We start from the raw sequence: 24,120 nt of genomic DNA on the forward strand, positions 1-24,120 counted from the left end.
AGCTGTGTATCTTATAACTGGTATTGCCCAGGTATTTATGGCCTTGATTGTATTTCCACCATTCAATTTAGATTTCAAAATTTTCCTAACTCTGTTGGTGTACTCTCACCTGACAATAGTTTTTACTTCTCCATGCTTGATGTTATCCAACTGCAGAATGCCTAAGTATTTGTAGGCTTCATTTTCGTTGCATTTAATTAGTTGGCCATTGGGCATTTCAATTCCCTCACATGCAGATTTTGCCCCTTTTTATGGATACAGTGGTGCATTTTTCCATGCCAAACTGCATTGAAATATCGGTGCTGAATACTCGGACTGTGTTTGTCAATGATTGGATTTCTATTTCTGACTTTCCATAGAGTTTCAAATCATCCATATATAGTAAATGCGAAATTTTTTCAGCTTCTTTGGCTGTTTGGTAGCCTAATTTCATTTTTTTAAAGATTACTGATAGTGGGATCATTGCGATGATGAAGAGAAGAGGTGAAAGTGAATCACTCTGGAAAATTCCTCGCTTGATATTAACCATTCCGTATATCTCATTCCCTACCGCCAACTCAGTTCTCCATTGTTTCATCGCCTTTTCAGTAAAGGATGTAATATTTTTGCTAATGCCAGTTGTTTCTAAGCATTTTATGATCCAACTATGTGGCAGTGAGTCAAATGCCATTTTGTAATCAATCCAGACCATATTCAAGTTTGTTTTTCTGTTCTTACAATTTTCTAATATCATTTTATCAATTAGGAGCTGATCTTTTGTGCCCCTGCTCCTTCTTTTGTTGCCTTTTTGCTCTACTGGCAAGATGTTTGTTTCCAAATAATCCATCATGTTATCTACAATAATGCCTGTGAGTAATTTGAAGGTTGTTGGCAAGCATGTTATTGGTCTGTAGTTTTCAGGTGTTGTTCCTTTAGTTGCATCTTTCTGAATCAAGTATGTTTTTCCAGTTGTCAACCATTCATCAATTTGGCCCTTTTGTAAAATTTCATTCAGTTGTCTGGCCAATATTGCATGTAAACCGGTCAGATATTTGAGCCAGAAACCATGTAATTGGTCCTTTCCAGGTGATGTCCAATTCTTTATCATTTTTACTCGATCTTTGACCCTCTCAGTTGTTATTTCTAATACTTGCATTTGTTTGTTGCCAATGCTTTTCTCAAAGTCATGTATCCACTTTGCTTCCTTATTGTAGTCCTTTGCATTTTCCCACAATTCTTTCCATAATTCAACTGTGGCCTGCTTTTCTGGTTTTTCACTTTTGGTGTCACCATTCACATGAAGACTTTGATAAAAACGCCGTTGGTCTGATCGAAATTGGTGATTTTGTTTATATTGGATGATTCATGCCTCATATCTTTCAATTTTTCTAGCTGTTGCTGTTATCCGCTGTTTTACAATCTCTACAGCTTCATTGATGTTTCTTGTATCCTAGGTACTTGATTTTAAGGCCTAGTTCATTAGTGACTATTACAGCTGCGCTGTACATTAACTGGTTTGTTTCCAAGATGCATCCCGGTTCAATTGTTGAAAACACTGCATTAACCATTTTCATGATAGGGGCCAAAATTTTCTTAGGCACAGTTTTTAATGATGGTAAACGTTGCCTTTCCTCATGAAGCAGAAAATGCTCCATGATCTTATCCTTCAATTCTTTTTGTTTTTGAGTTAGTTCATCAGTTGGTTCAGTGATAACTGGTTCTAGTGGTGGTGGTGTTATTTCCTCCCCGAGAGCTTCTTCTGGGAGTTCTACTATAATGTCTTTAGTTGTGTCTTAAATATCAGTTATTTCTGCTTGTGATATTGTTTTTTTGGTTTTGCAATTTGCAAATTGCAAATGTCCTCAAGTTCAACTTCACTAAACACTTTGTCCTGAATGTCCTGAATGTCCTGAATGTCCTCAAGTTCAACTTCACTAAACACTTTATTCCTTATAATAAATCGCCTTTGATCTGCTAGTCGTTGTTCACTAACATTTGAATCTGGATATTGTTGTTTCCATAATTCATACATTCACTTTAAATAGCCTCTTTTTTCTGGCTCTGAGTTGTTGTAACAGGCCATTATGGCACGGTTTTTATCTGCACTGCATTTTTGTTGTTTTGTTGACTGGTCCACTTGTAGCCCATTTGTTGACAGATGTCCAGGGACCCCAATATCGTTTTTACTTCTCCATGCTTGATATTATCCAACTGCAGAATGCCTAAGTATTTGTAGGCTTCATTTTCATTGCATTTAATTAGTTGGCCATTGGGCATTTCAATTCCCTCACATGCAGTGATTTTGCCTCTTTTTATGGATATAGTGGCGCATTTTTCCACGCCAAACTGCATTGAAATATTGGTGCTAAATACTCGGACTGTGTTTGTCAATGATTGGATTTCTATTTCTGACTTTCCATAGAGTTTCAAATCATCCATATATAGTAAATGCAAAAAAATTTCAGCTTCTTTGGCTGTTTGGTAGCCTAATTTCATTTTTTTAAAGATTACTGATAGTGGGATCACTGTGATAATGAAGAGAAGAGGTGAAAGTGAATCACCCTGGAAAATTCCTCGCTTGATATTAACCATTCCATAGATCTCATTCCCTACTGCCAACTCAGTTCTCCATTGTTTCATCGCCTTTTCAGTAAAGGATGTAATATTATACAATTGTATCACAGCGGCCAGATCGCCGGATTTGGTGACTCCCAGGGGCCTAGGACATTGTAACATATTTTCGTAATATGCATGCAGATCCAAGCAGTGCGGCTTTTTGCATTTGACTGATGGAAATATTGTGTGGGTGGAAGGAAAAATAAAATGTCAACATATTCTAGAAGCTAATATCTTCAGAATTTAGTAAAATTATTTTTTACTTTTTGATTCATATTGTAATTGTACAATACCATATCTATTTTGCCAGTTTTTAGAAACTGAGAAGCAGATATTAAATAGATAATAGACAGACAGATGATAGATAGATAGATAGATAGATAGATAGATAGATAGATACAAGAAAAATATGAAACATTCTAAATAGAATAGACTAGAATTCTTTATTGGTCAAGTGTGATTGGAGACACAAAGAATTTGTCCCTGGTACATACGGTCTCAGTGTACATACAAGCAATGTGGTAAATCATGATCATAGTCATCATAAAAATACATTCATCATAAATCATAAAATATGGGCTCCCCTCGTCCGGGACTTAATTTTAGACGAGGGGGCAGACCTGGCATGTATTACTGAAACCTGGCTGGGCCCGGAGGGAGGAGTCCCCCTCGTAGAGATGTGCCCAGAAGGATTTCAGGTGCTTCATCAGCCGAGAGCTCAGGGAGGGGGTGGGGGTGTGGCTATTGTTATTCGGGAGTCCTTAGTACCTCGTAGGATCCCTGCTCCGGAGCTTGTCGGGTGTGAGTCCCTACTGGTGAAGCTGGACCTCAAGGGTCAAGTGGGTCTGCTGCTAACGTACCTGCCTCCCAACAGCGTTGCAGCAGCCCTCCCCTTGCTCCTCGAGTCGGTAGCCGAGCTGGCAATTGAGTTCCCCAGGCTTATGGTACTGGGGGATTTCAATTTGCCTACGCTCGGTGAACACTCTGATGGGGCGCAGGAGTTCATGGCTTCCATGACAGCCATGGGCTTGACCCAGATAATCTGGGGCCCAACTCACTCTGCGGGTCACACGCTCGACCTCGTATTTCTTTCGGAGCAGTGGATTTGTGATCTTGGTCTGAGGGGTAATGAGATCATACCCCTGTCGTGGTCAGACCACTGCCTACTGAGGCTTGACTTCCGAAGACCAAACCCCCACTGTAGGGAGGAGGAACCGACCAAGTGGTTCCGCCCCAGGTGACTTATGGACCCTCTGAGGTTCCAGACGGAGCTTGGGGTTATTCCTGATACTCTCGCCCACAGTCCGGTAGAGACTCTGGTTGCTGCCTGGAATTCGGCAGCATCGGAGACCCTCGACCGGATTGCGCCACTACGGCCCCTCCGAGGTGACGGATCCCGGAGGCTTCCTTGGTTCACCGAGGAGCTCCGGGAGAGAAAGCGCCGGAGGAGACGCCTAGAGCACCTGTGGAGGTCCAATAAATCCGAATCGAACCGAGCACTCTTAACAACCTGCACCAAGGATTACATCAGGGCACTTAGGGCAGCAAAAAGATCTTATATTGCCACCTTGGTTGTGTCCGCCGAGTCCCGTCCAGCCGCCCTGTTTAGGATAACCCGTTCCCTCTTAAATAAGAGGGATACGGGGGACCCCTTGCAGGGTAGGGCTGAAGACTATGCCCAGTTCTTGGCGGACAAAGTTGCTCGGTTTCGGTCAGATTTGGACTCCACCTTTGCAGAGCCAGCCGAGACATGAGAGGACGATTTGGTAGACCATCGCTGGGTTGAGTTTCAGGATGTTACCCCCGGGGACGTGGACAAGGCCATGAGGGCTGTGAGTGCCTCCACCTGTGTACTGGACCCGTGTCCCTCCTGGCTGGTTGCTAACAGCAGGGAGGTGACACGGGGCTGGATCCAAGCGGTTATTACTGCCTCGCTTCGGGAGGGGCACTTCCCCGCCGCACTCAAAACGGCGGTGGTGAGACCCCTCCTGAAGAAACCATCTTTGGATCCAGCCGTACTTAACAACTATCGTCCAGTCTCCAACCTCCCCTTTATTGGGAAGGTTGTTGAGAAGGTGGTGGCCTACCAGCTCCAGCGGTCCTTGGAGGAAGCCGACTACCTGGACCCCTTCCAGTCCGGCTTCAGACCTGGTTACAGCACAGAAACCGCTTTGGTCGCATTGACCGATGATCTCTGGAGAGCCAGGGATGGAGGCCACGCCTCCATCTTGGTTCTTCTTGACCTCTCGGCAGCTTTCGATACCATCGACCATGGTATCCTTCTGCGACGACTGCGGGAGGTGGGGGTGGGAGGCACTGTTTTGCAGTGGTTCTCCTCCTACCTCTCGGACAGGTCGCAGTCGGTGTTGGTCGGGGGACAGAGATCGACCATGAGGCCCCTAACATATGGGGTGCCGCAGGGGTCGGTCCTGTCCCCCATACTATTTAACATCTACATGAAACCGCTGGGTGAGATCATTCGGAGGCACGGGATAAGATACCACCAATATGCGGACGATACGCAGCTGTATCTGTCCGCCCCGTGCCAACTCAATGAAGCGGTGGACGTGATGAACCAGGGACTTGAAGCTGTTAGGGACTGGATGAGGGCTAACAAGCTTGTACTCAACCCAGAAAAGACCGAGTGGCTGTTGTGTTTCCCTCCCAAAAATTTGGTTGGTGATCCATCGCTCAGGCTGGGGGGCCAAATTTTACACCCCTCAGACAGGGTTCGCAACTTGGGAGTCCTCCTGGATCCACAGCTGACCTTTGATTACCACCTGTCGGCTGTGACCAGGGGGGCATTTGCCCAGGTTCGCCTGGTGCGCCAGTTGCGACCCTACCTGAATCGGGAGGCTCTCACAACAGTCACTCGCGCCCTCGTGACCTCTAGGCTGGAATACTGCAATGTGCTCTACATGGGGCTGCCCTTGAAGAGCATCCGGCGGCTTCAGCTAGTCCAGAATGCGGCCGCGCGAGTGATTGTGGGTGCACCTCGGTTCGCCCACATAACACCTATCCTCCGCGAGCTGCACTGGCTACCTGTTGATCTCCGTGTGCGCTTCAAGGTGCTTCTTACTACCTACAAAGCCCTTCATGGTAGTGGATCTGCGTACTTGGGAGACCGCCTCCTGCCAATCACCTCCTCTCGACCCATAAGATCTCACAGATTAGGCCTCCTCCGAGTGCCATCTGCCAGCCAGTGCCGGCTGGCAACTACGCGGAGGAGAGCCTTTTCAGTAGCAGCTCCGACCCTCTGGAACGATCTCCCCATGGAGATTCGTACCCTCACCACCCTTCAGACCTTCCACACACCCCTCAAGATCTGGCTATCCCGCCAGGCCTGGGGGTAAAGACCATAGTCCGCCCCCACCCGAATGTTGTATGAATGTTGCTTGGTTTTAATTATACATTGTGTTTTTATGTTATTGTATGTCTTCCCCTCCCATACAAGTTGTTAGCCGCCCTGAGTCCCCTCAGGGAAAAGGGCGGCCTATAAATAAACGCAACTACAACTACTACAAATATAACACTTAGTGATAGTCATAGGATGCTAAATAAGCAATCAACATGAATTGTCCTTGTGTCTGGTTGTTCCGGTGTGCAATGCCCTATAGCATTGTCTTGAGGGTAGAAGTTGAAACTGTTTATATCCAGGATGTGAGGAATCTGTAGATATTTTCACAGTCCTCTTTCTGGATCATGCTGTATACAGGTGCTCAATGGAATAATAAAATAAATAATTTTTAAAAAGGGAAAGTACACCAAAGGGCTAAGAGGCACAATATGGACATTTAATAGCTTAAATGTGTAAAAGCTATCAAATTTCAAAACTATAATGCACAACAGCATTTTTTCATCCCATCAAACAGCCATTACACATACCTATCCTATTCTCTTTCACGTGAGTGAAATAGTAGTTCCTGTATGAACCACTTCATAGCAACACTGGCTGAAGGACTGTGCAGGATTCTGATTAGGTTATCAATGAATATAAACAAGCAAGTTGCTACATACAGTATTTATGTTATTCAAATCACTTGGGATCCTGCTTTATAGCGATAAATCATAAAGAACTTTCTAAGTATTGATAAGGTGATTGTGTTTGCCTTGCTTTATGCATCCAATTAAAGCTTGTGTTATCTTATTTCCTTACTTGTTCCAATGTCAACCACCATCAATAGGTCAATAAGACTTGAATGATTAGGAAAATAGGTGTATTTGCTCTAAATAGCTGACAGCTTGAATTAGCCAAAAAAAACACCCCTCTAAACCATTTACAAACCTCTAGCATTATAAAAGTTGCCATCTCTAGAAACCTGCTTCTCTCTCCCCCACCTCCATGTTCTTATCACCTGCAGATACCATTAATATGTGACTCTTAAAAATGCAACCTGTACTGTCAAATACAAAATGTACTATTGAATGCAATATCGGATAAATTAAAACTATACAGTTAGTATCTCCTCAGGAAGAAGGGTCGAATCAATATTTCAAACTTCCTTTTTTCTAGACTCATTTAGAATATGTGACTAAAATACTGTACGTACATTAAAAACCTATAAAATTTTTAATAGTACTCTCATCTGATCTAATGATTTTGGAAAGTACTTAAACAAAAAATAAGGGGCACAGAGCATGTTTTATACTTTCTAATTTATTTTACTGAACTGATAGCCCATCATGTAAATAGAGACAGGAAGGAGAAGCTGATGGAAATTAGATGAGCGTATATAATAGTGTTACATAGATGATGACAGTTGAGTTTAAAGACCTCATGACAGTTGTCTCTTGACTGAGACTAGCATCTGTTTGTACCATTTTTTATTTTATTCATTATAGCAATCATTTGATATAAAAAATACTGTTAAGCAATATAATCATACATTTAATAAATTAAGTAAATTGAAATTATTGGGAAGTATTGCATAATGGTACTGTAGCAACACTTCCTACTTTGCATGTCTGCTTTTCCTGACATGTCATAAAGAATTGGGGAATTATCTTGCATTAGTCCTATTGAAAAGCAAGCATGATGGTGATCTACTGCATCTCAATAGAAAAGCTCTTGAGACAGTGATCCAAAAAGAGGAAGAAAAGGGGGGCATGAAAGTTCATGTTATTCATAAATGTCTATCCATTTTTCTTTTCATTTTTATACAGTATTTTAGGCCATTGGAGGTTTATTTTTTATTTTTTTAATTTCAGCCCTATCTGATTCTAGACCAAGTTTTTGTCAGAATGTGCATTTCTGAGTGTTAAATGGGTTCTGCTTGACCATATGTGATTATAGAAGGATATTTCTCCTTGGTAGCCTAAGGTATTCAATATTCAGATACTGCTAGTCATGTCATAGTGTCAGGACAGGCACAAGATGGCTACATATTATTTATGATGGATTTAGTTGGATTTTCTTCCTTCCTATCCCAGAGTTCAGGAAAGATTACACCAGCTTTAAAAATGAAATGATAAACCAAACTGTTGAAAATAAAAGACATAAACTGTCAGAACAAAACCCAGTCAGATGAAAATTGCAAATTAATCCCCTTATCACATAGACATATACTTTTTTTCTATGTAGTAATCTGATAATTGACACTAAAAGCCAGCCAAAAGAAGAACTTTTTAGAGCTGATTCACACATGTTTGTACTTCATTGAAAAGTGTTGGGCTTGAGCTGATTTTGAGTTGATATGATGAAAGCTTTGCTGATTTGTATGGTTTTTCACACATGAGGGTCACTACACAACATGGTAAGTCTGCTCTTGCAAACAGAAAATGAGGCAGGGAACTTTTTCCTAGTTCCTACCTCTTTAAATTGCATGTAGGACTCTCAAATTCCTCTCTAAAAATGCATGAGTTCCTAAGTACATCAAATACGTATAAAGCTTGTAGAAATGTTATATTGTATCTATGTTTCTGTATAAAGTTGCATTTTTAAATGGACCATGTAGTAATATTTGCATATGTATTCTGCTCCAAACTATTTACATTTTATTTGTTTTTCTGTATCTTTTTGAAAGGAAATATAGTTAAAATGGTTAGCAGCATATAACAACTGTGTATTTTTATAAAACATAATTAAAAATATCTTGATTTGTGGAAGAAGATATTGATGAAACAGAATCCTTCCCAAATAAGTGCTGGCTGAAAAATGTATTAGGAAAAATATATTCCCTTGGCCTCTTTATTAGAACTGAAGTTAAAAAAGAGGGAGTAATAGTTTGTTAAACAGAGAATGGGTTGATTCTATTATGTTGATTCCATATTGTGGCAGTAGCAAGAGCAGTTAGATTTATATATAGCTTCACAGTGCTTTACAGCTCTCTCTAAATGATTTACAGAGTCAGCATATTGCCCCATATTGCCAGGAACAATCTGGCTCCTCATTTTATCGACCTTGGAAGGATGGAAGGCTGAGTCAACTTTGTGCCATTGAGAACTGAACTGCAAAATTTCAGGCAGCTGGCAGGCAGCAGAATGCAGTACTGCATTTTAACCACTGCACCACAACAATTTGTAAAAGTATTGCCCATGTTTTAGAAGATAAAATAATAATAATAATAATAATAATAACAACAACAACGGCAAAATCACTGCATCTGACGGAATTGAAATGCCCAATGGCCAACTAATTAAATGCAAAGAAAATGAAGCCTACAAATACTTAGGCATTCTGCAGTTGGATAACATCAAGCATGGAGAAGTAAAAACTATTGTCAGGCGAGAGTACACCAACAGAGTTAGGAAAATTTTGAAATCTAAATTGAATGGTGGAAATACAATCAAGGCCATAAATACCTGGGCAATACCAGTTATAAGATACACAGCTGGCATAGTTAACTGGACACAAGCTGATTTGGACCTTTTGGACCGAAAAACCAGGAAACTAATGACAATGCACTACAGTTTACATCCACGTGGTGATACTGATAGACTATATCTGCCCCGAAAATCAGGTGGCAGAGGATTATTACAAGTGAAGCAAACAGTTGAAGAAGAAAAACATGCACTGGCTGATTATTTAAAAGACACTCAAGAACATCTATTAATCGAAGTAAAGAACAAAAATCTACTGAAGGCCCAACAGACAAAACAAGAATACAGAAAAGATGTGATAAAATCAAGAATGGAGAGTTGGCAGAACAAAGCACTGCATGGTCAATTTCTGGAAAAAATAAAAGATAAAGTGGACAGTGAACAAACTTGGTTATGGTTAACAACAGGTACATTAAAGAAAGAAACAGAGTCACTAATCCTGGCTGCGCAAGAACAAGCTATCCGCACAAATGCCATTAAGGCCAAAATCGAAAAATCCTCTGATGATGCCAAATGCAGACTTTGCAAAGAAGCTGATGAAACTGTTGATCACATACTCAGCTGCTGTAAAAAAAATCGCGCAGACTGATTATAAATTGCGGCACAATTCAGTAGCACAAATGATCCATTGGAATTTGTGCAAAAATTATAATATTAAAACAGCAACAAACTGGTGGGAACATCAGCCTGAAAAAGTCACCGAAAATCAGATGGTCAAGATCTTGTGGGATTTCCGTATACAAACCGACAAAATACTGGCGCATAATACACCAGACATCACACTGGTTGAGAAAAATAAGGTCACAATCATAGACATCGCAATACCAGGTGATAGCAGGGTCGCCGAGAAGGAACATGAAAAAATCGCAAGATACCAGGACTTAAAAATCGAAATTCAACGACTATGGCACAAACCAGCAGTGGTAATTCCAGTGGTAATTGGCACACTGGGTGCTATTCCAAAAGCACTGGAATTACATTTAAAACAGTTAAAAATTGACAAAATCACCATCAGTCAAATGCAAAAAGCCGCACTGCTTGGATCTGCACGCATATTACGAAAATACGTTACGACGTCCTAGGCCCCTGGGTGGGGCCCGACTAGTAACCAATGCCAAATCCGGTGAAACAACTGGCCGCTGTTATACAATTGTATAATAATAATAATAATAATAATAATAATAATAATAACAACAACAACAACAACAACAACAACAACAACAACAACCAATGCCAAATCCGGCAAAACAACTTGCCGCTGTGATACAATTGTATAATATATTTTATATATAATAATAATAATATTTGCTACTCAAGAGCAAGCGCTACAAACTAATGCCATGAAATCCACCAACAATTCAGACTGCTGATTTTGCAACGACAAAGTTGAAACTGTTTCACATTTAATATGTGATTGCAGCAAAATCACACAAACTTATTATAAAACTAGACATGACCAAATTACTAAATTAATCCACTGATCATTATGTAAAAAAATACGATTTACCTGTATTCAGAAAGTCAAAGGAACATCAAGTGAAAAAAGTTATTGAAAATGAGAAGGTAAAGATCTTTTGGGACTTTCTAATACAGACGGATCTCCATCTGGAACACAACATGCCAGATATCACAGTTATCGAAAACCGAAACATACAATTTATTGACATCACGGTACCAGGAGATGCCAGGGTTGAAGAAAAAAAAACTGGAAAAAATCATGGAGTACCATGACCTGGCCATCAAAACTATGTAATTATGGATGAAACATGTTACAATGATACCCATTCTCATTGGGGCATTTGGTACCATGTCCAAGAATTTTATAAGATACATAAGCAAACTGCAGCTTCCTGCAATAACACCAATGAAACTGCAAAAATCTGTGCTACTTGGAACATCGTATATTTTAAGAAGGCACTTGGTTGCTATTAGGACACTGGAAGCAACCCGTATCAACCATTAGCACCAGTCAGTGGTATTTGTGATGCATTTTTGCATGTTCAGTTGATTGAGTTTCATGTTTAATGAATAAAGTATTATAATCATCATCATCCTTGAAGATCTATATTGGTAACCTCTGAAGATTATTTGGGTCACACTATTGATATATTTCAGCCATTGGCTAGAAAAAAATTAATGGCTATCTCAATTCTCACAGAGCAGTGAATCTTGGATCAAAGCTGATGTGTCTTTGTCTCTTTTCCCCCTCTTGTTCTTCAGTCCTATTGTTTCATATGGATTTATAACAACTCTGCTCTAATTAGATTATTAATCCTTAGTTAAGTGTCAAAGCAGCCACAGTACACACTGACAGAAAGGGAGGGTTTCCATTTCTGAGAGCTGTCTGTGGATCAAACTGTGTTGTCACCAGTTATGAGCTTCCCAAGTTTTTTAAGCAACTGCCTATGAGTTCAGCTACTGTACTTAAAAAAGGTGTGATCAATTTATTTCAACATCATTGTGGAAACCACAGGTTAGAAGTTAGGCAATTTAACTGCAAAGGGGAGGGGGATATGTTGCTATAGGAATGTGTTTAATTAAAAAATATTAACCAGATAAGCAACAAAATATTTAAATTTCATAGAAATCTTTTTTTTAATTCCACCTAGCTTCTTTTATATAACATGAGTAAGAACATCTTCATTCTTTATAAGATACCATCAAATTATATGGTAAGTCTCTGAGTTTTAAGCAAATACTTTAAAAACTCTCTTTTGTAAGGCTAGTCTTGAATGACAGACATAAAGTGCCAAGTAGTCATTCAAACAATTCTTCCCTACAGAGCTTCAAAAATGTCATGAATCAATCATCTCCGCCTTATTCTGCTCATCAAGATGTCTAACATATAAGAAAATTGGATTACCATAGATGGCATGGCATTGATTGAAGCTCATTACACTCTAACATTAATGCTAATCTTAAAGTAGTCAAATTCACTTATTATGAAGACTTTTAGTCACAACCCAGAAGTCAGCTTCCATAAAATGGGAATAGCAGATTCCAAAAATATGTGTGAGTTAGTACAATGATATATAAATATTTTCTCACTGGACATAACTACACATAATAAACAGAAACAGACTCTGATTTACAGTGACTGCTGAAACTCTTCTGTTATCATCCGATAGCCATTTATGCTGCCTCCTTTCTCTCCTAATGAGTAACATAGGAAATACAATATTTTGGATTCATTACAATTCCAAGTTCTCAACCTTTTTTTTTTTTTGAAGAATCTATGAGAACACACAAAATTTACTTTATGTCATAGATAGTGTATGTCAAAAGAATTATGGTTCTGCTTTGTGGAAGTGCCTAAGCAGCACCATATTAGTTAAATTTTCTGAATGCTTACCTACCCAGCCTCAGTCTCTCAGAGTCTCTAGACAAAAATACAACATGGACACTTCATTCAGCAACCACAAAACTATCAAAAGCTGATTGGGAAGGCATTTATGTGAAAATGATATAAAAGCCTTTTCCTCCATTGTAAATTAAGCATTGCCATAGTGTATGTAAGCTACATTTAGGAAGTGAATCCTTTGTGGTTTTCCACCCATTGCTGCTTTGAATGTTTTTTGTGTCTTTATGTGTATTTTCAAACAGCAGACGTTATCTGCAGTTTTCATAAAAAGATGCCAACTGTCCTAGGACACTGACAAACTTTCACAAACTCATCCTGGCACCATTTGTTCTTTCCCACTAACTTTATTATACCTTCCTAGCACTCCTAATTTTTCCACATCCTCTACTCCTGCTTAGTGATGAAATCCAAAAATGTTCCCCACCGGTTCTGTGGGCTTGGCTTGGTGGGTGTGGCTTGGTAGTCATGTGACCATGTGGGTGTGGCCATCTTGTAAAATGTGGTGAAACTCACTTAACAATGCTCTTGCTTAGCAACCAAAATTTTGGGCTCAATTGTGGTCATAGGTTTTCTTTCTTTCTTTCTTTCTTTCTTTCTTTCTTCCTTCCTTCCTTCCTTCCTTCCTTCCTTCCTTCCTTCCTTCCTTCCTCTTTCTTTCTTTCTTTCTTTGCCTCTTTCTCTTTTCTCCCTCTCTCTTTCTCTGTTGCTGTTGTTGTCACTGCTGCCACTAGGCGCATCTGCGCAGGAGAACTCCCTGGCACAGCAGAATTCCAGGATGGCAGAGAGCCCAGGCAAGCTCTGCCCCCATCGCTGCAGTGGCCCTTGGTAGAGATACATAGCTGCTGCTCTAGGCCTGAGAGGGCAGTGGTGTCAGTGGTGCTCTGGGAGGGCAGGCACCAGATGGATGTCCTGGGGCTGCTGCATGTGCACACCGCCTGCTCTCCCAGACCACTGCCACCCTCTCTGCCCAAGAGCAGTGGTAGCCTCTCCACCAAGGGCTGCCCGCCAACCCACTGGCTGGGCTGGGCTGGACTCCAACCTCAGAAGGCAAGTGGGTGTGGGGGACTGCCAGAAAGGCTGCCTTCCATGTGGCCTTATGCTTGCCTGCCTTTGCAAGCTGGCCACGGGGACACCGGGAAGGCCATGTGGAAGGCAGATAAGCATGGCAGGACTGCAGGGAAGGGAGTAGGCTGCTAGCTCCCTTCCCCATGGCTGGCCAGCCCTGCCATGCTTGCCTTTCTTCCATGTGTCCCACTGCTTGCTTGCCTTTGCAAGTTGGCCATGGGGACACCAGGAAAGCTGCATGGAAGGCAGGTAAGCATGGCAGGATTGCGGGCCACAGGGAAGGGAATACAGGAAGCAGGCTGGGATGGTGGAAAGCAGAGACTGGGTGGTGTGGGCGAGTGAGTGGCAACTGGGGGACTGGTTTGGGGGCATAGCCAGCCTTCAGTCCCTACCGGCAACCCAGGCACAATGCCCTTCAGCAACCCAGGCACAATGTCCGCTACTGAACTGGTAGGATTTCACCCCTGCTCCTGCCCCAAGTCTCACATTGGTTCCTGTAGTTCTTTTTAGTCTATCTGTTGACTTTCCTACTTCTCTTTTCCTAATGATACATCTATATGGTTTCTTTCCTTCTTATTTTGGAGAGGAAAAAAGTACATAAGGATAGTTCTAGTTCCCTGTTGAAGCTAAGGACATTCTATGAAAACAAATAAGAAATCAAGGTTTAGCCTTTGTTTTGGAGCTATTCCAGTTGCCAGGATGAAAAACAAACAAATTGGACAATACACCTTCTTGCAAAGTCTCTTGGCATTTTGTAAGAAAATCAAATATATAATATAATAATAATAATAATAATAATAATAATAATAATAATAATAGTAATAGTAATAATAATAGTATTTTAGTATTTAAATTATTTGAAAACTGAAACATGCAATTTTACCGCACTATATGAACTAATTAAAAAAAACCTGAAGACCTCCATTTTAACTTGCTTTGTAAAGGCTGTCAGGATCAGAGCAAGCCTAAGTTCTTTTGGTAAACTATTCCACAACAATGGAACATAGCAGAGAATAATCTTTTCCTAGCTTTGAGTTCTCTGATCTCCCACTAATAGGTGACTACCAACACTTTTCCAAGTTGTTTGAATTAGATGCATTAATTGTGTTTGAGGGATGTGCTCCTGCAGGCATCACCAAGTCATATAGGGCTTATAAATTAAAAATAGCACATTAAATTGCACCTGGATACCTACTGGCATTTAATGCATGGCTCACAGCATAGCTGTAATATGTTCATGATCTTTAGTGCCAGTTAGCAAACAGTATTTTGTACCAATTGTGATTTCCGGGGGCTCTTAAATGGCAGTGACATGTAGGACACTTACAGTTGTCCAGCTATGTGGTTATGATAGCATGAGTTACCATTGCTATATCCTCCTGCTCCAGATATGGCTGCAAGTGGTATGTCAACCAGAGCAGGGCAAGGCCCTCATACATATAGTCTCCAATTTCTCATCCAAGGACCTTCAAGTGATGAGCATGATTTCTCTAGGAGAAGTGAACCTCTTTGAGAGTCAGTACTGAAGTGGACAGAGATCCTCAATGTACAAACAGCAGGTCCCTTAATAGCCTCAAGATACTTGGCCAAGCCTTCCACCACATTTACGCCACAGCCTGAAGTGGTGAAGTACAATTGAATATTATCATTATCATCATCATCATCATCATCATCATCATCATCACCACCACCACCACCACCACCACCACCACCACCACCACCACCATCGTCATCACCACCATCGTCATCACCACCATCGTTATCATTTTGTTGATATCTCCTCTCACCCCAGCAGCTTCATTTAGAGGTTGAAAAGTAAAGGTCAACACACTACTGAACAGAGGCCACCAAGCTGATTTTTATACTATAATCACCACTGAAAGACAACCACTGAAACACAGTGCTCCAATACATAGCCTATATAAGCAGTCAAGAAGGATACAATGATTAATGACATTAATAGCTGCTGAGAAGTTTAAGACATCCAGAAGGAGTTATCTCATATACAATACATCATCTGTTAATATGATCAATGCCATGTTGTGTCTTATACTCAGGCTGAATACTTGACTGAAAAGATTCCCAATAAACTATTTCCTATAGGTTGTACTTTTCTTCATACTATTAATCTCTTGAAACTCTACCTCATATAGTCAATTGAATTCCCCTTAACTTCAGTTGACATCACTCTCTGTTAGACCCAGAGGTGTACCACATCATAAATTCAATTCAACATAAAGGCTAAAACTACTTTTATTGATATTGACTACAAAAAAAGAATTTTGAAAGTTTGATTGTGCCGCGACTTCTCCTCCTCCTTATATTTCACTGAATCAGAGAGACATTTGCAGAGCAGCTTCCAAATGTTATCTCTTTTCTGGCTTAAATAATGTTTTAACTCTTTTGCCTAGACAACAGTTATGGTATACGTCCATCACCACAATCTTTCTTACTTTCATTATCCCATCTCACTTTTTTCAAACTTCATTTTTATACTGTAGTGAACAAAAAAATACACATATTTGTATATAAAAATGGCTGTGTGTGTGTATCTTCCAGCATAACTCTGGAACGCCTTGAGCAATTTCAACTAAACTTGGTACACAGATGACTTATTCTCTGGAAACAAATACTGTGGGGGCAAGACACCCTTTAATACTCCTCAGTGTGTGTGTGTGTTCATTCCAGCATAACTCTGGAATGCCTGAGCCGCTGAAACAAAAATGAATTAATTATATCTATAGTGTCAAATCAGAGTACTTTTGACAGTAATAGTGTGTATTAGTGTGATAGTGTTAGGATACAGCCTGTTGTGCCCTACTCTACAGCACAGTGGAGTTGCCATGGTAACAACTTCACAGTACTCCACAATGAAGCTCCAACCTAATACAGGATAAATAAATAAATACCTAGTCAACACCAGGTTATCGGCTAGTAGACTGATATATACTGATGTGTGTGTGTGTGTAGGAATTAACCAACTAATACTATTTGCATATGAATCTCCATGAGAGAAAGTCATTGGTAGAGTAATGGGTAAAATAGAACATGTCTATGGAGATTCTCACTCATCCAGGTCCTGGCCATGGTCTTTATGAATCATTAAAAAAATAGAAATCTTTGTCACATCTTTGGAAAAAAACTACATATAGAAATGTAGTCTTCAAGACTTACCAATAGACTTCAATGGGAATAAAGAAGGTCAGGAGGCTTTAATGATCAGATATTTGGTGGTGATATTTGGCAAAGATTTTCCAAGGGCTTTGTTTTTGTGAAAAATTTGCTCTTTTCTGTCCTAGATATTGGATATCATTTTATACACTTGTTATTATTATTATTTATAAGAAAAATAAATTGCCTTCACTGCCACTGCAAAGATTCTTTTCTTTATCTTGTAATTTTACACAGTGGAAATTTTGGACTATCTTTAGGACTCTGTTGTTCCTTTGTTCTTTTTGTAGCCAGTTGCTGTACTACAAAATAGCCCAATAAATATTTGTAATTAAGATGTTGCAGCAGCAATTCATCCCCTAAATGTTCACTGAAATAATATCTCAATTGAGGCATTTTTTTTCTTTTACAAAAACCACAACAATCATCACCCGGTTTGGCTAGCACTCTCCTCCTTAGAAGTGAGATTGCTGTGAAAAGTGAGGATAGCACTTGATGTGTTACTATTTGTTGTGAAGTGATTTAATAAATGTTTAAACAAGTCATGCTGCTGTGACAGCATTTTGTATTTAGAAGTTGTAGCTCAGATTTTTGTCATGCATGTGGTCCATAATCTTTTGAACCCTTGAATACAGAGCAATGATTCTGAAATATTCTGTTTGTATCAATATAACTATTTGGAAATTTGGTTCAGTACTGGAACAAAGGATTCAAAGAGATCTGAGTGACTTGGTAAAGGAGACTTGGTAAAGGATTTGCCCTAAATGATGACTCTGCCAGCAAGACTCCCTTTTTGATAGCTCTGCCATGTTTATTTTATTTATTTAAGAAAATTTGTATCGCCGCCCATTCACTCTCAGTGACTCTGGGCAGCTTACAACAATATACAAACCAGAGGTGGTATTCTACCGGTTTGGACCAGATTGCCCGAACTCATAGTGGAAATCGCAGGTGGCTCCGCCCACCCATGCCCGACTCTATGGCATCCCATTTAGGCCATTTTTTTCATCAAAAGCAAATGTGTGGAAGGATCTGCAGAGGTGGTCTCACATTTGCGAACTGATGGGAAGGTAAGTATATACCACCCCTGATACAAACAATAAAAAATCAGTAATTCCCCTACCTCCCTGGCAACCATAATCAATCAAACAAGGCACTTGATGGGCTCCATCCCACTTTGGGTTCCCTAGGTCCATTGGCAAAACCAGGTCTTCATGGACTTGCAATAGAGTGTCACAGTAAGAGCCAATCTAATCTCCACACAAATAATGTTCCAAAGAGAGGGAGCCACCACAGAGAAGTCTCTTATTCTGGGTCCTGTCAGTTATACCTCCTTAGGAGAGGGGGCCAGCAACATTCCATGCCTCCCTATTCTGGTGGGTTGGGTAGATGTGACTGGGAAAGGATTTGTAAATGTTGTTCACTTACAAGTTATTTTTTTTTTTGCTAATATTGATTTTATATTTGACAGAGCATCCGGTTATATTAATTTTTACATTTTCAGACACATAGAATTTAGCACCAAACCTAGAGCCATTACTTTCCTGTCTTGAACTTATAAGCATTTTGACTTAGAAATTAAGTCGTTTTGTGTTAAGTAAGGTTTACTTCCAGATGTACCCATACTTGAAGGAGAATGCTAGAATAGGTAGGTATCTAATTGATCTTCTAATGCTTTCAAAATCACAATGGTTACTTCTGTAGCAGTTTTACTGTGGACTTTTGGAAGCCACTAAGAGTGCATATGAATTTGCAGTATATTAACACAGTTCTTTAAAAAAGTATATATTTGAGTTCCAAAATACACATTTGTTTAGGTCTTACTTTAACAACAGAAAAAATCTGGGCTTGAGGAAGTGGCTCTCTTAAGGAAACACCAAAGAGGAATACCCCATCTTCCCCTACTCCTCTCCAGTCAACTTAAAAGAGTGCTGACAACTAGTTTTTGAAGCAGCAAGGTGAGACAATGGAATATTTCCCTGAGGCTTCCCCACTGCTAGTTACCCTTTTTGTTGCTGGCTTCCCTGATTTACTTTGTATCCTCAAGCCAGCCTCTCTTTGTTTTGCAGAGAGAAGACTCCCAGCTGAGCAAAGTTTCTCCTTTAGTGACAAATAGCTTCTCTTTCTCTTTGAAAGTCTGTCTCATATTCTCAGAATCTTCTTAGGCCATCCATCCTTCACTTGGATAACCATCTTTTTGTTTCTTTTCTCCTATTTTATAGCCAGTCCTGCAAACCAAACTGCTCTTCCTTTCCATTCTTCTCCCAAACATGTGTCTATGCATCTGTATTTACAGCTCTTCAACTTTGTAGCTTTGTCAATTGCCTATTTGGTCTTTGGGACATACTTGCTGCCTTGGTAGAGGTCTTCTATAATGTCAAGCTATCCAATAGCTTGCAGAGTCAATCTTGAAAGCTTGATGCTAACAAGAAGACTCCCATTTATTCAGATTACCTGTCCCTCTATTTACCTTAGCATTTCTAGGCCCCAAAGGTGCTTTCTCAAAAGGCAACTGGACTTTCTTTGTTTTACTTGAAGAATTTTCACTTCTCATCCAAGAAGCTTCTCCATTTCTAGGGACCTCAGTTCTTCCACTTCTGACTTTTTACTCTTCTAGAGGAAACTCCAGTTTGCAACTAGAAACCAGCACCCAAGTTCATTTCCTCATTGCTTCTGTTAAATTCTTTCCAGTTTTCCTCAAGCTTTACTCTATTCTCAGCTTTACTGCTAGCACTTGGGTTGCATTTGCTAATCAATTTTTCCAGCATGATTTATACAAAGCTATTTTTACTGTTATTGTTTTCTGTATTTTATTCATTGTATCATGTACACATTGCAGAGCTAATAATTACTTCTCCAAATGTACCTTTATTTTGTTACTTGAAAGCTAGGGGTTAAGTAGACATCAATTAACAATAAATCACTGACTTTTAACAACATGTGTGAACACTATAGTTAATATATTAACCTAGTGACCTATTACTGAAATGTTTCAAGTACCTAATGACCTAATGATCATGACCTAATAGTGATGAATTATAAAGAGAAAATTCAGTGGTATTTTCCCACACTATGCTTTTTCTCAGTCTGTAACAGACATTAAATGCTACATTGATTAGAATTTAACTTTCTATTTCAAAATAACATATTTCCACTTTCTATAAAATGTGAATGACATGTATATATTTAAGCTGTGCATATGTCCTCAAAGAGGCATCAAATGACAGTGATAGCATTCTGTTATTTGTAAACTATTTGGGTGGAAATTTTAAAAAAAGAGTTATTCAGGTGACCAGACATAATGTCATAATTTGTGGTCTGGTTGAATTTAAGTTCCCACTTCTGATTTTTAGAAATGGCTGAATCTCATCTGGTTATCCTAGAGCAGTGATGGATAACCTTTTTGTTGTTGAGTGCGAAAAATGCACGCGCATGTTCCAGCACCCATTATGCAAGCGCATCCTCACATGCGCATGCGTGCACAACCCTCCCCCACACTCCCCATCACATGTGCCACACTGCTTTCTTCCAAGCTGAGATTGGTATTTCCCCAGGGGGTTGGAGGAGACCATTTTTGCTCTTCTCAGGCTCCAGAAAAGCCTCTGGAGCCAGAGGACAGAGGACAGTAAAAAATGGGCCCAACGGGCCTACTGAAAGTTTGGAAATGATCCAGTTTTGTTGGTACAGTTTTTCGCCCTCTCCAGACCTCCGTAGGCTTTCCTGAAGCATGGGACGGCAAAAACAGCCTCCCCCAGCCCTCTGGAAGGTCAAAAATCAGCTGGCTGGTGTACACATGTATGCTGGAGTGGATAGGTTCACCCTCATGGAACTAGAGGCACAACATTACCAAAAGTGATGACCAAAATTCTGGAGAAATGCAGCAATATTGATATATGGTCAGGCTACTCTGAGAAAAATTTTAGGCAACAGATTATGGGTCTTCTGTATGAAAGAAATTGATGTTTAAGTGGAAAGATGAGGATCTTTTTTTGAAATATAGTAGAGTTGAGCTTCAGAGGACTGAATATAAAGAATGAATTTGCAAGCTTTATTTTGTTCCATAATATACTCTCATTGCACATGTGAGAAAACAATAATTGGTGCCCTTTGAGTTTCTAAAGTACACATTGGCTAATAAAAATGAATCAAGTATAATGCAAGGGCATTTTGCTATAGGACTCCATAAACATGTCATGATAAAATACAATTATCATATTTTACTATCAGTATTATAAGATTGGCAACTGTCCCCCCTATTCAAAATAAAGCAGTCAAAATATCTCTTCAATTGGTTTAAAAATTTTATTAGCAAATATCTAATATCTAAACAGCAAACTGCATTCCTGTCGATGAGAGCAACATACTGTTGTTGAAGTATGTTAAATTGTGGTAGATGAGACAAAAAATTATTTTAAAACAGGAACAATTTAAGTCAACTTTAAGCTACCTTAGTTATGGGCTAGGGATGACAAGAAAGGGATGAGAAGAAACAACATGAGGAAACATTATTAAAAAAAACATGCTAAAAAGAAGATTGTTAAGCACTGAGCATTAATAACAAAGATGAGCCAAATATTTTGATGCTGGTTAAGTGAGAAGGAATCAGAAAGCTCGTCTGTGTTCTTCGCAGTCTTCCAAAGATATGAAGACGTATGGAAACTCAAGTGAAAACTGCAGAATTTGTTCTAGCAAATTTAAAATATATTTTTCTGGATGACATTCCTGATTTAGATATATGTTTTTCTTTAATAACAATTCAATTGATGTATATATTTTCTCAGTAACTAATAAGAAAATTATTTCAGAAGAATCATTTATTTATATTACAAAACTGTAGAAAAATAGCAATAGCAATAGCAATAGCAGTTAGACTTATATACCGCTTCATAGGGCTTTCAGCCCTCTCTAAGCGGTTTACAGAGTCAGCATATTGCCCCCAACAACAATCCGGGTCCCCATTTTACCCACCTCGGAAGGATGGAAGGCTGAGTCAACCTTGAGCTGGTGAGATTTGAACAGCCGAACTGCAGTCAGCTGAAGTAGCATGCACTGCTGCATTTAACCACTGCGCCACCTCGGCTGGATACTAGATACTGGATACTCAGATTCAAATCTATCCTCATCCATAGAAGCTCACTAGGGATTTTTGGCCAGTCACTATCTCCATTTCATGGTTTGAAATATATCAGTTAATCAAATAAACAAATTAAAAGCTAGTTTAAAAATATATGAATGAATTTGGTAGATCCACAGGTTTTAGAAAGAATTGCCTCTACCTCCCCCTCCCCCCAAAAAAAAGTTTATCCACAATCATAAGGATGCAGCTTTATGATTTTTTAGGAGAAGTTTTCTAGAGTCATAGGATCTACTGCATCTCTTCTGAGAAGACAGATAGTGGGATCTGAACGGATTAATGCCATCAAGCAGACACTTAACAGCCTTTGGTCAACAATGCTTTCATTAGTATTGAGCAGGATAGATTCTATGGACTAAATGGCTCTTCCAAATATATAATGTAAAAAAAATAAGGAGCAAAAAAGAAGAAAGGAAAGCATCAGCTCTACTATGACCAATATGATTGTTCAGTAAATTGAATTGGAATAAGGATTCAGGGGAGCTCAGTTCTCATTATGATTTCTTTCAGATAAACCAGATTCCTCCCCCCCAGCACTCAATTGCTACAATTTAGCCTAGCCTAGCCTAACCTAGCCTAGCATTTAGGCTTACATACCACCTCATAGCACTTTACAGCACTCTCTGGGCAGTTTGCAATGTAAGTGTCATTTGCATATTGTCCCCAATAATCTGTGTCCACATTTTACTAACCTTGGAAGGATGGAATGCTGATACAAATTTGAACACCATCAGGCTCGAACTCCAGGCTCTGGACAGAGTTTGTGCCACCACGGCTCCTTTATTCTGATATTTTAATTTTCCATGCAGAGACAGTTTGTTCATGCCTTATTAATTAAAACATTTTTCAGTGAACAAAGTAGCATGGCACGTTCTTTATTTTGACCTCCAGCAGGCTTTAATTTTGTGATTTCAATTTGTTTTGAGCAGCTTTTTCAGCTAGGTGTTCCCCATATATAGTTAGACAATAATTCCTGGTGAATTAATTTTGGAGAATATCTCATAGATTCAAAGTATTTTAGAAGCAACATATACATTTTCTTCATTTCAGTTGTGCTGCTTGGCAACAGGGCTGGAAGTTATCCTTAAGATACAATTCAAAATGGAGAAGAAGGGTAAAAATGATGACAACCCTTGGAAATAATAAGCCAAAATAATGACTTTGCTGTTAAGGTGATGCTATGGCAAGATACAGGATATTTTATCTATACAAAACTCCCACTAATTAAAAAAATACAGATTTTATTGCTAATGAAAACTATTCATTGTTACATTCTGGTTATTGAAAACAAGCTATGCAGTTGTAAGTTGTGGCCTACTGTTCCACATCTTACTTCACTAATAAAAAGCCAGTGGAGGAAGGAAGAACATAGGAATTTCCTTCTGCTTAGTTAGGTCTAGCTAACTTCATTTACCTTGAAATTTTCTAGAACTTTGTAGCGTGTCAGGCATTAGAGATGAGTCTTCCCCCTTCCTATTCTTAGATAAGTGGGTTAGCTTGTATGACAGTGACAGTGACAGTGACACTGTTGCTTCGCTAAGCCATAATAATCTTTATTTATGGCCACATTTGAAATGGAACCTGGATTAGCAGCCACCATGCTGTTTTGTTGCTTTTTCTTATCCAGGAAAGCTTAACCTGTTTTATTTACAGGTGTCTTGCAAATCTTAACAATTTTAACAAGCAATCGATTTCAAAGGAATTTTGAATTAGAATTGTGCTTTCTAATTTTACATGTAAACCTTTCCTGTTCCATTTGACTTTCTAGAGCCTGTTCCCTATACGTTTGGGACTGGGAAATTCTTTCTTTTCTACCTGTATGTTCCCCCTAAAACAGTGTTTCTCAACCTTGGCGACTTTAAGTTCTGTGGACTTCAACTCTCAGAATTTCCCAGCCAGCACAGCTGGCTGGAGAATTCTAGAAGTTGAAGTCCACAGGACTTAAAATCGCCAAGGTTGAGAAACACTGCCCTAA

This window comes from Thamnophis elegans, chromosome 3 (genome assembly GCF_009769535.1).
Source record: "Thamnophis elegans isolate rThaEle1 chromosome 3, rThaEle1.pri, whole genome shotgun sequence".
Classification (NCBI taxonomy): Eukaryota; Metazoa; Chordata; class Lepidosauria; order Squamata; family Colubridae; genus Thamnophis; species Thamnophis elegans.